Here is an 11,804-nt window from a genome sequence, read left to right as displayed (position 1 = left end):
TATCCAACTTGTGTTTCACAGGAATAACCAGAGAGTAATACCTGTTTGGTCAAGTTGGTCCAAAACACTCCATGAGTGTATCTTAAAAGTGTAACCAATTTAAGAAGTCACATACGTATTTTGTACTGATAATCAACTTACAGCAAAATAACTTACTACCTAATTATGTCTGTATCTTCTTACCCAACATACAATAAGAGCTGAAAGCGTTCTCTTTATCTAACTTAATGTTATAAATGCTTTGATTATGATGATGTTATTATTAGACAAATAATATATACAGAAAGGTGGTTCCACTGAAAAGACATGACAGAACACTGATATATAAAAACATTGCAACACAGTTAGCTCTTTTCAGCTTCACCCTGTCCACATTGGCAAGCAACATTGCAACACCACATGCACACATATACACATACACACATGTTCGCACATGTACACACACATATACATGCATGCTAAATTCAGGATTTATTGTACAAAAAATTTCAAATAAAATTTTAGTGATTAGGACAAATGATAATATGCCTTATTACAAAATAATACATAAACCATCACCACGCATGTTACATTTTACCTGCTTCTCCACAAGTGACCACTTAATTTATTTTTAATTAATTAATTACCTTATTAATTAATTTATTTGTTTGGTGTTAATACTAGGGCTTGAACTCAGGACCTGGCTTTGTCCCAGAATTTATTTTTTGTTTCAGTTTTCTCAAGGCTAGCATTTTACTGCTTGAACCACAGCTCCATTTTTAGCTTTTGCTGGTTACTTTCAAATCAGATTCTAATGGACTTTTTTTTCTTGCTCTGCTTTCAAACCACAATCCTCAGATTTCATCTTTCTGATTAACTACTATTAAAGACATAAGCCATCAGTGTGGCTCCTATTTTTTCCTCAATAGTTATCTAATGCACATACTTAGATAGTAATTTAAAAATGAGAGTATAGAAGCAAGATGTACAGTGATGATATTGTCATGTCAGAAATTCAAGTTAGTAATGTAAATTTATTCTTCAGACTATACCCAAACAATACCATGATATAGTGTAAGAGAACTCACTATTGAACATATGAGCTTTAAGAGCTTTCTGATAGATCCATTATTTATTGGTACCCAACATTAGAAAAATGTATGAGGCATTGGTAAAATAGAAGTCCTTTGCATGACTACATACATTCCTTGTTTTTTTATAAAGACACTTGCTTTCATCTAAAAAGGAGGCCTATCTATTGTCTTCATGTGATTTTGATGATTGAACGTGCTTAGTGAGAAGGTCAAAATGTATTAGTAGTCCTTAACTATCAATTCTCATTTATCTTCTTGTAGAATATAATGATTAAATCAATAGTTCAGAATCATGCTTCCATTGCAAGTGGATCACCAGTAAGAAATCCTCAATACCAATTCCCACAATGTTTTGTCACAGATACAATCTCCCTGCCTTCTCGGCTGCTTGACTACCTTCCTATTCCTTCATTGTACAGGAAAAGTGTGATTCAACTGATTTCAGTCAGATCTGTTACTAGAATTATCAAGGATTTAGTTTATTGTCTGTAATTTGGTCAAAGTTATGTCTCTTTATGTAGGCTACTAAAAATGTATTTACTAATTTCAAGTAAATACATAAATTCTATTTCCATCTTTTTTAAAAAATAAAATTTTCTTTGCTCTATAAATTGATAAGAGGCATGGATTTTGTGGTTAGATAGGTCATTGCACATCTGTCTCTCTCTTTTTCCCTTTCTTGGTTCTCATAAATAATATGATTGCTCCATAATTATCCTAATTTACTTTGCTTTTATCTTTTTGGTTGCATCATTTCACTTTTTGCTCTGCCATTTAACAAATCATTTATATAGAAGGCATTATTTCCTATTTTCTCATTCCTAGAATAAGCTGCACATGAAGACATCACTGGTCCTCATTTTCAGTGTGTACATTTGAATACGGAGGAACATCTTTCCTCTGTTCTCTAACAATTCCTTACTCTCCGGTTAGAATAATTTCGAATAGTAAAATTGGAAAAAGAGAAAATAAATCATGGTGAATAAACAGATGCAGAAAATTCACCGGATATTTCTGACCAGTTCAACCAATGTGAACTAATAGGGAAATACATGGATACCTCATTCCCACTGGCTCTCAAAGTCCCTGGTTAGGCAATTCTTAGGAATATGAGGAACAAGATGAAAAAGTAAGGAATGGTATCAATTAAAGAAAAAAAATGGAGAAAGATCCAAGCAAATTTCTTCATTGGGCTGCCAAAAATATTCGGCTTACTACAGTGCGGAGACTTCTTTCCAAATGGCCACTCATGTGAATAGTAGGGATGACGATGAGTATACCCCTCTTCATTGAGAAGCCTACAGTAGACACTTAGACATTGTCAGTGAGTTGGTGTCTCAAGCGGCACATACAATAATTGTAGATGACTGGACACCCCTGCACAGTGCATATATGTGGAATAATACCAGAGTGGCTTCTTTCTTACATCATCGTGATACAGATACCAATGCCCAAACTAAAGGCCTTTTGACCCCCTTGTATCTTGCTGCTGAGAATTGAGATAGCAAAGATATGCTGGATCTCCTTCTGTTGAACCATTATATAAAACCAGGCCTGAAGAAAAACATAGAAGAAACTGCATTTGATATTGCCAAAAGGATAAGTATGTGTCATTCCCTCTATGAAGTTGTGGAGGGCTGTACAAATTGTTCAACTAAGACCTAATAGTCAGGTTAAGTTTCTTAAATTTCAAAAATGCAAGTCCATCTTTTGTGTCCCTACAAAATATTTTCACAAAACAAATAAGAGCAATATCTTTTTTTTTTTTTTTTGGTTTGTCATGGGGCTTGAACTCTGGGCCTGGGAGCTATCTCTCTGCTCTTCAGCTCAAGGTGAGCACTCTACCACTTGAGCCACAGCTCCACTTCCAGTTTTCTAGTGGTTTGTTGGAGATAAGAGTACCACAGACTTCCCTTTCCAGGCTGGCTTTGAACAATGATTCTCAGATCTCAGCCTCCTGTGTAGCTACAATTATAGGCATGAGCCACCAGTGCCCGGCAACACCAATATTTTACTGTAAAAATTCATGGATTCCGCGGAATTTTTCCAAATGAATTGCCTGCATTGGATGTCAAAATGTATTCAATAATTTTTGTATACTTGTATAATGATTTCTTTAGAGTTTGTGATTTTTTAATCAGAAATAATTTTAAGTTACCTGTTGAAATGAGTAGTACAGAAAGTAAAATATTTCTGGTGCTTGTCTGAAAAAGTATATTTTAAAATATTCTATATTCTATGTTTGCATAATGTTCATAATTTATTTTATTTTCTCCTAGATATACTTTGAATTCTACATTACTTTATAATATATAGGTTAATTAATGTGTCCTTTCCGATTGCATTCCATATAGAAACAGTTTGATTCCTTATTTTTTCTAGGTCTTTTTTTTCTTTGGAATAAAGTGACAATGTTGTCTAATTTGAAGTTTTGTAAATTTTATGCTATGTAAACGCCTTTCTGAGCTGAAGATTTAATACACTGATGTCAAACTAAATTTAATTATATGAATTACGTGTATTGTTACACTTGTAATTTTGTAATCAACCTTTTAATAACTGTTTTTCATTTCATGCATCTGAAGAATGAAAAATATGGAATACTTCTCAAATTTTCATATTATCCTTTTGCAAGTGCCATGTTAATCTCTGTATTGTAATTTGAGTATACGTGCTGCTGATGGATGTAGTATCCTCTAAATTTAAGTTGTTAATGATGCAATCTTTATACAGGCTTATATCTATGGGTGCCTACTTGTAACAAGGAAACCTTCTTGTTCCTAACAATGCTATTGATCTTATTTCCCTAAAATTCTGTGAATATTGGAAAAATTATATTGATCAGTTGATTGCTCACATTTGCAAATTTTTTTTGCCAATGACTATCAAGTCTTTTTATTTGGAATTTGATTGTACTCTCAATTATTTATAGATAGGTCTAAAGTTGATGGCTTTTTCAAGTACTTATTTATCTAACTGAATTAGCTTTGTGGACCTAATGAATTCAAAGTAAGCATTGCTTAAGAGCTACTTCTAAACTTTTTCAGCTGACATTTTCCCAAATGAGGTGTTACTGGCACAAATGTCTACCTGAGCCTTTACCCTTCTTCCATGTGGGAACAGACCAACCAGAATATCTTACCCTGAAAACCTAAATTGTCTTACTTGAACAAAACTAATCTTGGTTACTAGGGATGCTAGAGAGATGAACAGTTCAAACAGAACTGTTCAGACTAGAAGGTATTTTATCAAAATATAATTTTTATTATACCTTCCATTTCAACAGTAACTAAAGCCAAGAAGGTGAAAAAATTGTTCATATGCATGATTACTTAATGTCCTGGATTGTCTACCATCCAACCAGGCAGGAACTTACACTACTGCCTTTTTATCACCAAATATTTTCATAGTTGCAGGAGAAGTCCATATGTTTCTCCTCATTATTAGGCATTAAATTGATAATGTTTTAATCACAGTGTTTCCTCTTGCCTACATGCTGTAAATCTACAAATGGTAAAGCTTTAGGTCTAACTCTATCAAACACTGAGTCAGAGATAATGGAATAATACTTGTAAACAGAGTTGCCTTTGATACAGTAACTACAACAGAACAATGCAAAACGTGTGTCTTTTAATTATATTAAATATAGTTAAATATTTTATATTTATATGTGCTGATTTTATATTTCACACAATGAAACTTACTAGAATTAGTTGATAATTTGACAAATAAATTGATATTTATTCCAATAAATAGGATTGGAATATAAATAATTAGGTTTAAAATATATATTAGAATATAAAAAAAGTATCAATGCAATGTCTTTAGTATAAACTTGTGATACATTCTAACTGTTCTTGGTCTTCTGAATTCACATGGTAAAAAAATGTTTTCCTCTAATCTATAATGAATTTTACTCTGCTGCTCTGTTTATTGTTTTAACTCGCTAGTCCCAAACTTTTTCTCCATATTTCTGAAGCATTCCTACTGATTATGCCCAAATTTTGCTAAGATGCCTAAAGCATATTATTCTTCTGCAGGACCCATGGGTCATAGGATCCTAGGTCCCAGTCACCTGCATCATCAGATAACAAGGGCAAGACTTCTTACCAAGGCCCATGCAACATGTCAACACAAAGTAATTGAAGACCCATCTCAATTTGTCATTTCCTATATTTCAGGGCCCCAATTCCTTGAGATGCAGGAATTAGCAGTAAGCAATTGTGAAATGCAAGGGAACTTAGCAATTGTTTATCCGAGAAAGCTATTATTTCTATGACCATTAATCCCAAGATTTATGCCATAAAGTCATCATAGCCTAACAGTTTCCAACTTGTAAGGGGCACTTTAAAATTACTTAATTCACATCATGAATACTTTATCTCTATTTTGACAAAATACTACACCTCTGCTAATGTGACGCCCTCCTTGTTCTGAAAAGAACACCACAATAAACTGAGCTGCATTATTTTTCCACCACTGGTATTCTTGGGATCACAACATGTGCAAATATTATTTATATTTATACTTTTTTAGCTATCATAGATATTCAGGATGCTAAGATAGGAAAATTATGGTTCAAAGCCCAGCCAGACAGGAAGGTTTCTTAGAATCTTATCTCCAAAAAACTTCTCCACAAAAGCCAGACTCAAATGGCACTGAGGTTGAAGTGGTAGGGAACAAGCCTTGAACATAAACAGGCTCAGAGACTCTGTGCAGGCCAAGAGTTCAAGCTCTAGGACGAACCAATAAAACAAAAACTAAATTGAAAACAAACCCCAAACCTAGCATTTTTCTCCATGTATACAGAGGCACGTAAATAAGGAAATGGCTTCTTGTGTTACATATAGGTAGAAGAAAGAAGATGTCACACAATTACTCAATTCATACCATATTAAACCAAACCCTTAAAAATTGTTTTTTCTAAATATATAAATTAATGTCATCCATTTGTTGGCAACTCTGTCTAGATTATTCACATTAACATGGTGTACAAGACCTGTGGGAATTATCTAGTAACTATGTTCTAATTATAACACTCTTGAAAGAATATCTAGGCAAATAGAATGCCAGAATCATTTGTGAATTTTTCAATTAATCCCTCTCCTTAAAAAGAATTTTGTAGTATCCTATGGAATATGAAATTACAAATAAAACCAAAAAATATATTTTAAACCTAAATTCTAATTTAACAAGGTCTACAAAGTCCTACATTAGACGAACTTTGCTATTTCTCCAGACTTAAGCTTTTGTAATCCTTCAACATTTATTTGGAATCCAACAGAATGATGCTTATTTACTTTTGCAAATTTTTGGATGGGAATCATGAGCTATTTTGCATCTAGGAATGTTCTGTAATGATGAGAGCATTTAAAACACAAGTGAGGATATATATGAGTTGCATTCAATCTGAAACTTGACTTCTCAAAACATAATGACAAAATTAGCCCAAACTCTGAACTGTGTATTCTTTCTTGTTGTTTGGTTTGTTTTACTGAGAGAAAATTATTCTACCTGATCCAGGGAAGGTATCGTTATGTAATTCCACTGTCTAATCTCCTGTCTGAGTGCTAGAATTCCAGGCTTGTATCACATTGTTCTGCCTTAGTTTGTTTATTTAATCTAGAACAGACTAGCAATTTTGAACTTCTCCTATGATCTTATCCACTAGACTGATTGCTCAGACTGTTTATGTACTATTTTCAAAGATGTTTTTACATTTCACACAGGATATGAGCATTTTCAGATGCACCTGCAAGGTTCCCTGATTCATTCCACCAAGGATCCTATCCCATTAATAATGATTACTTGACTCTCTTACATCTCTGGTCCCTACCTATGTAATATTCTCAACTTTGGGGGAAAGTTCACTTGAGGGATTTCTAATATTAAAAATTATCACTTGATTCTAGTCGTACTCAGGACCTATTTTCTATTGTTTTCTAACTTTTCTACATATTCTGAGAGTTGTTTCAATTGTGTATTTTTGTGTACACCTATAAGTGCCTCTGTGTGTATATGTATGTTTGTATGTATGTATGCAAAAACCTAAAGCTTTTATTCAGCAATCTTGCTCGTGACTGGTATTCTGGCTTTTGGTTGGTTAATTATATGTAGTGTCTCAAAACCTATACTGTCCAAGCTGGATGTAAATTGAACTTCCCAGACTCCTTTACATTCTTAGGTTTTATTTTTCCAGGAGTATCAACTTTCAAACTTCAAACACTTTTGTGAGTGTGAAGTCTAACCTGTAGCCCAGATTTTTGACTCAAGAATTCATATAAAGGTAGATGAACATATACATTACATATCCTGAGTGTTCACTGTTAGAAATGTGATCATAAACCAAGTTGTTGTGAGATCTGAGGATTGGGGTTTAAAGCCAGCATGGGTAGGAAAGTCCTGGAGACTCTTTTCTCCAATAATTACCAGAAAACTGGAAGTGGCACTGTGGCTCAAGTGGAAGAGCACTAGCCTTGTGCTGTGTTTCAGAGGGACAGCGCCCTGTCCCATATTTCAGGCGCCATGAACAATAACAACAACAACAAGAAGAAGAAGAACAACAACAACAAAAGAATATAAGAAAAGGAATGAAAAAGATGTGTGATCTTAGCCACCAGGTTCATTCCTATTATAATTCCTGTTCTCTCAAGATGGACTCTTTTTTTCCAGTTAAGTCTATTCTCCCATATCTGACTTGCATTGGAAACAGAATCATTCTTCCATTCTCCTTTTTGCACATTTACATGATTAGCAAGTGTGATTTAGAAAGGGAGTGGCCTCATGCTTCATGTTCCACTTAGGAGTAATGCTTTCTCTATTTCATTCCCATAAATCTACATACTGGACTTGGCTTTATTGTTTCAATGTTTTCTTATTTGTAGCATCTTCTATATTGTATTGAACACTTATACATAAACAAAGAACTTCTTTTTCTCCTATAATTGCTATTGTTTCTCTTACTGTTAACTCATGTACACTTGGGAAATTAATACACAGCACATAGGCTCACAATAAAAGATCTGAGAACCTTCTTCCCATTTAAAATTCACCTTAATTTACAGAAGCACATAAGAACAAAATGTTCTCATGGATAATGCATTTATACGCAATTTAAATTTCATTTCTCTTTACTAAGTTGTCTCTGAAACACGTGTTACCTCATGTCCAAAAGTGTCCTTGTGCTATTTCAATGAAGCCTGAAAACATTCATTTTTTTCTGGAGCAGCACCATAAATTGTTACTGGAAGTAACTGTTAATGGATGTGGAAACTGATCCCAGGAAAGGAATTGAACATAGGGAAATGACAAAGTTGAAGTTAACTATTGCTTTCTTTTTTGCTGTATAAGAAAAGAATCCTAGGCTGGAAGGAAACTCTGTCCCTGACTTTTTTGAGTGTGTCCTTTACTAATATAAACCTCCTCTGTAAACTTCTGTCTGAGACTATTACAAAAGGAAACAATATGCCATTTGAAGGCCAGCATAGAACAAAAGGAAGTAACTTTGTTTTAAAAGTGTTCTACAGCAAAGAAGCAAAGATATGGACATTTTAAGTGTCTTATGGATGGATGTTTCACTCCTGAGATGATTCTCTTGTTGCAGGAATCAGTTATCAATTCCTTTAGTCTGGTCCTGAGTTTTCCATAGCAATAAGGTTCCAAAATAGCAGGATCCAATGAGTATGATCAGCAAAAGCAGCCTCTTCTCAGACAACCATTATTTTAAGGAGAGTCCCAAAGAAATACCCAGGGTTTGTTTTGTTTGCTTGTTTGTTTAGTTTGTGCTGGTTCTGGGGCTTGAACTTAGAGACTTGCCCCTGTCCCTGAAGAGTTGTCTTTCTTTCCCACCTGGCCCAACGCTAGTACTCCACTACTTGAGCCAAAAGTCCACTTCTGTCTTTTTTGGTGTTTAATTACAGATAAGAGTTTGACAGACTCTCTTGCCTGGGTTGGCTTTGAACTAACACAGTAAGAAAACTAAGTGACATCGATTGTATGTACTTCTCTTTTGAACCAAAAAATATTAGATGAAGTTTATTATAAAGCTAAAATTGACAATTTTTAAAGAAAAGAATATGTTTAACAAAAAGCCATAACAAATAACTCAGCAAAAGTAGGTGCACCACTAAATCATTTGGGACGATTACTATTGACTTCATCATTCCTTTGGGGGAAACTTAAAGTCATATTTGCACTTTTTTGTTGGTTGTGGGGATTGAACATTGATCCTGGGCATGGTCTCTCAGCTCTTCAGCACAAATTGAGCACTCTACCACTTTAGCTACAGCACCACTTCCGGGTTTCTGGACTTAATTGAAGATAAGTATTTCATGGACTTTCCTGACCAGGCTGGCTTTGAAACACAATCCTCTGGTCTCAACCTCCTGAGTAGCTAGGATTACAGGCATGAGCCACCAGCACCCGGCTCATATTTGCATTTATATGCATTTTATGTCACTATGTAGACAAAGAATGAAAGAAATCTGAACCAAATGTTGTGACAGCTTTTCAGAATAATTGAGGTAGCAATAAATATGCCCCCTTTTCCCATTTTGTTACATTAATGACTCATGAGCTATTGGACTCTTAAATTAACATCCTCTTTCATCTTTGCAGTTGTATTTAGTATCAGGAAATGTTCATAATGAAATATAGAAAGACAGATTTTTAGAAAGCAAAGGAGATCAGGTATAAAAGAACAGCATAGAAGGAGATACATTTATCACACAGAGATTAAGAACTAGCATAGGAAATTTTGAATGCTAAAGGCAATGAGGCATATGCTTAGTTGATAACTCGTTCTTCAATAACCAAAAATGGTTCCCTAGAACGGTTTTTGCTATACCTTAGTTACTATCATTTTTTCATTCCATCTGCAGTTATTCTTTCACTTTTGTCACAACTGAAAATTAGCCTCTGCTTTATTGGTGCGATGACTGGCCAAAACAGTTTCCAAATCTCACTTAGACTACCCTTCTCAATGTGATTAGCAGTGACCCTACTCAAAAGCTTGGAATCTTTGAATTTCCAGAATTAATCTTCACCTGACATCTAAGCACATTCCTGGCATTAATTGCTGTGACCTAATGAACAAAACATTTTTTCAACACAGTATCCTAACATAGGTAAAGTACATGAATTAGGGACTATTGTCAGGTATCAATATGGAAAGAGCAATTATATATTCCAGGTATGGGTTCTGTATTTTGCATTTACTAACTAAATGTTCATTGTTGTTGTTGTTGCTGTTGTTGTTTTGGCAGTCCTGGGGCTGAAACTCAGCACTTGGGAATTATTCCTCAGCTTTTTTTTTTTTTCCTCAAGGCTAACCCTCCACCAGTTGAGGCACAGGACCACTTCCAGTGTTTCCTTTTCAATTTTGGGTGCTGAGGAATTGAACCCAGGTTTTCATGCATGCTAGGCAATCACCATATTATGAAGCCACATTCTCAGAACCCTAAATGACTTTCTTAAGATGGCATTACATTTTCATTCTGTAAGTATGTGTCATAATTTTAGCCAGAAATTTTTTTCTAGAAAAGAGCATTGAACACAGTACTCAGTCCAGTAAGGCTAGATGGACAATGGATAACTGTCACAGTGTAGCCAGGGTACAGAAGGACTTACCTCATGGAGCTGGTACAACAGACTGAGCGAGACAGCTTCTGACCTAAAGCCTACCTCCAGAATGATAGGGCCATCTTGGTTCCAACCACATGGGGATGCTGGCCCACCTCCTCTAGCACCCATTGAATCAGTTCCTGAGAGAGAAAGACAAAGAAAGATGGTCAGCATTACACTTAAGCCAGGTGACGGTGGTTCAGGCCTATAATCCTAAGTACAATGGAGGCTGAGATATGAAGATAATGGTTTATAGCCAGCCCAGGCATGAACAACTGTGAGATTCTTATCTCCAAGGAACCACCAGAAAACTGGAAGTGGTGCTGTTACTAAAGTGGTAGAGTGCTAGCTTTTAGCTGAGTAGCTCGGGGAGCTGCCCCAGGCCCAAAGTTGAAGCCCCATGACTGAAAAGAAGTGGACTTCCCACCACAAGAAGTGGACTGAATAGCACCCATTGTCCTAGGGAGCATGGCAGAGAATTCAGGCTGAGCTTCCTGTCAGCTGGGCGTCATTAGTAGATCACCCGGCTTCTCTGTGCCTCAGTTTCCCCAGCCTCAAAACTGAACAAAGTGAAGAATCCCGTTACTCATGGAGATAGGGAATAATCCCATACCTGTTGCACCATTAATTGCACACACCATCTGAGATCTTTCCGGGTATCTTCCTTTCATATGCTCACAAAATTGCCAAGAACAGTATCAGATGGACCCTCCCTCTGTGCCTGTCCCTGCTGCAGAGATCCCTCTGTATTCATCCTTTGTTTCCTTACAACTGTCCCATGAGTAGATTAAAGTACAATGGTTGAGGCCCAACCCAGAGCTTCACTTCTGGTCAAGAATCGGCTGCCGTGGACTGAGTTTGGGACAATCCATCTAAACCAATGACTGAGCATGGTGCTACATGTCTACCATCCAAACTACAGAAGACCGGGCCTGGTGGCTCATGCCTGTCACAGATAGGAGAACCATGATCCAGCCCAGGCTGAGCATATATTAATTCTCCATCTCAGAAATGCCCAAGACAAAAAAGCTTGACTTGCATGGTAGAAGATCTGACTGGCAAGCCTAAGGCCTTGAGGTCAAACCCTAATATAGCAAAAAGAACCAGAGT

At 35.8% G+C, this 11,804-nt stretch overlaps 1 non-coding gene across 1 annotated transcript; it reads right to left on the bottom strand.

Moving 5' to 3' along the window:
• Window positions 1-3,662: 3,662 nt before the first annotated feature.
• Window positions 3,663-3,766, bottom strand: LOC122127856. The gene has a single exon (XR_006151307.1). It is a non-coding gene; the product is annotated as a U6 spliceosomal RNA (small nuclear RNA).
• Between the last annotated feature and the right edge of the window lie 8,038 nt (window positions 3,767-11,804).

Source organism: Dipodomys spectabilis, unplaced genomic scaffold, assembly GCF_019054845.1.
Source record: "Dipodomys spectabilis isolate Male_0828 unplaced genomic scaffold, ASM1905484v1 ptg000314l, whole genome shotgun sequence".
Taxonomy (NCBI): domain Eukaryota; kingdom Metazoa; phylum Chordata; class Mammalia; order Rodentia; family Heteromyidae; genus Dipodomys; species Dipodomys spectabilis.
Note: the sequence above shows the minus strand (reverse complement) of the source record. Positions and strands in the feature narration are given on the sequence as shown.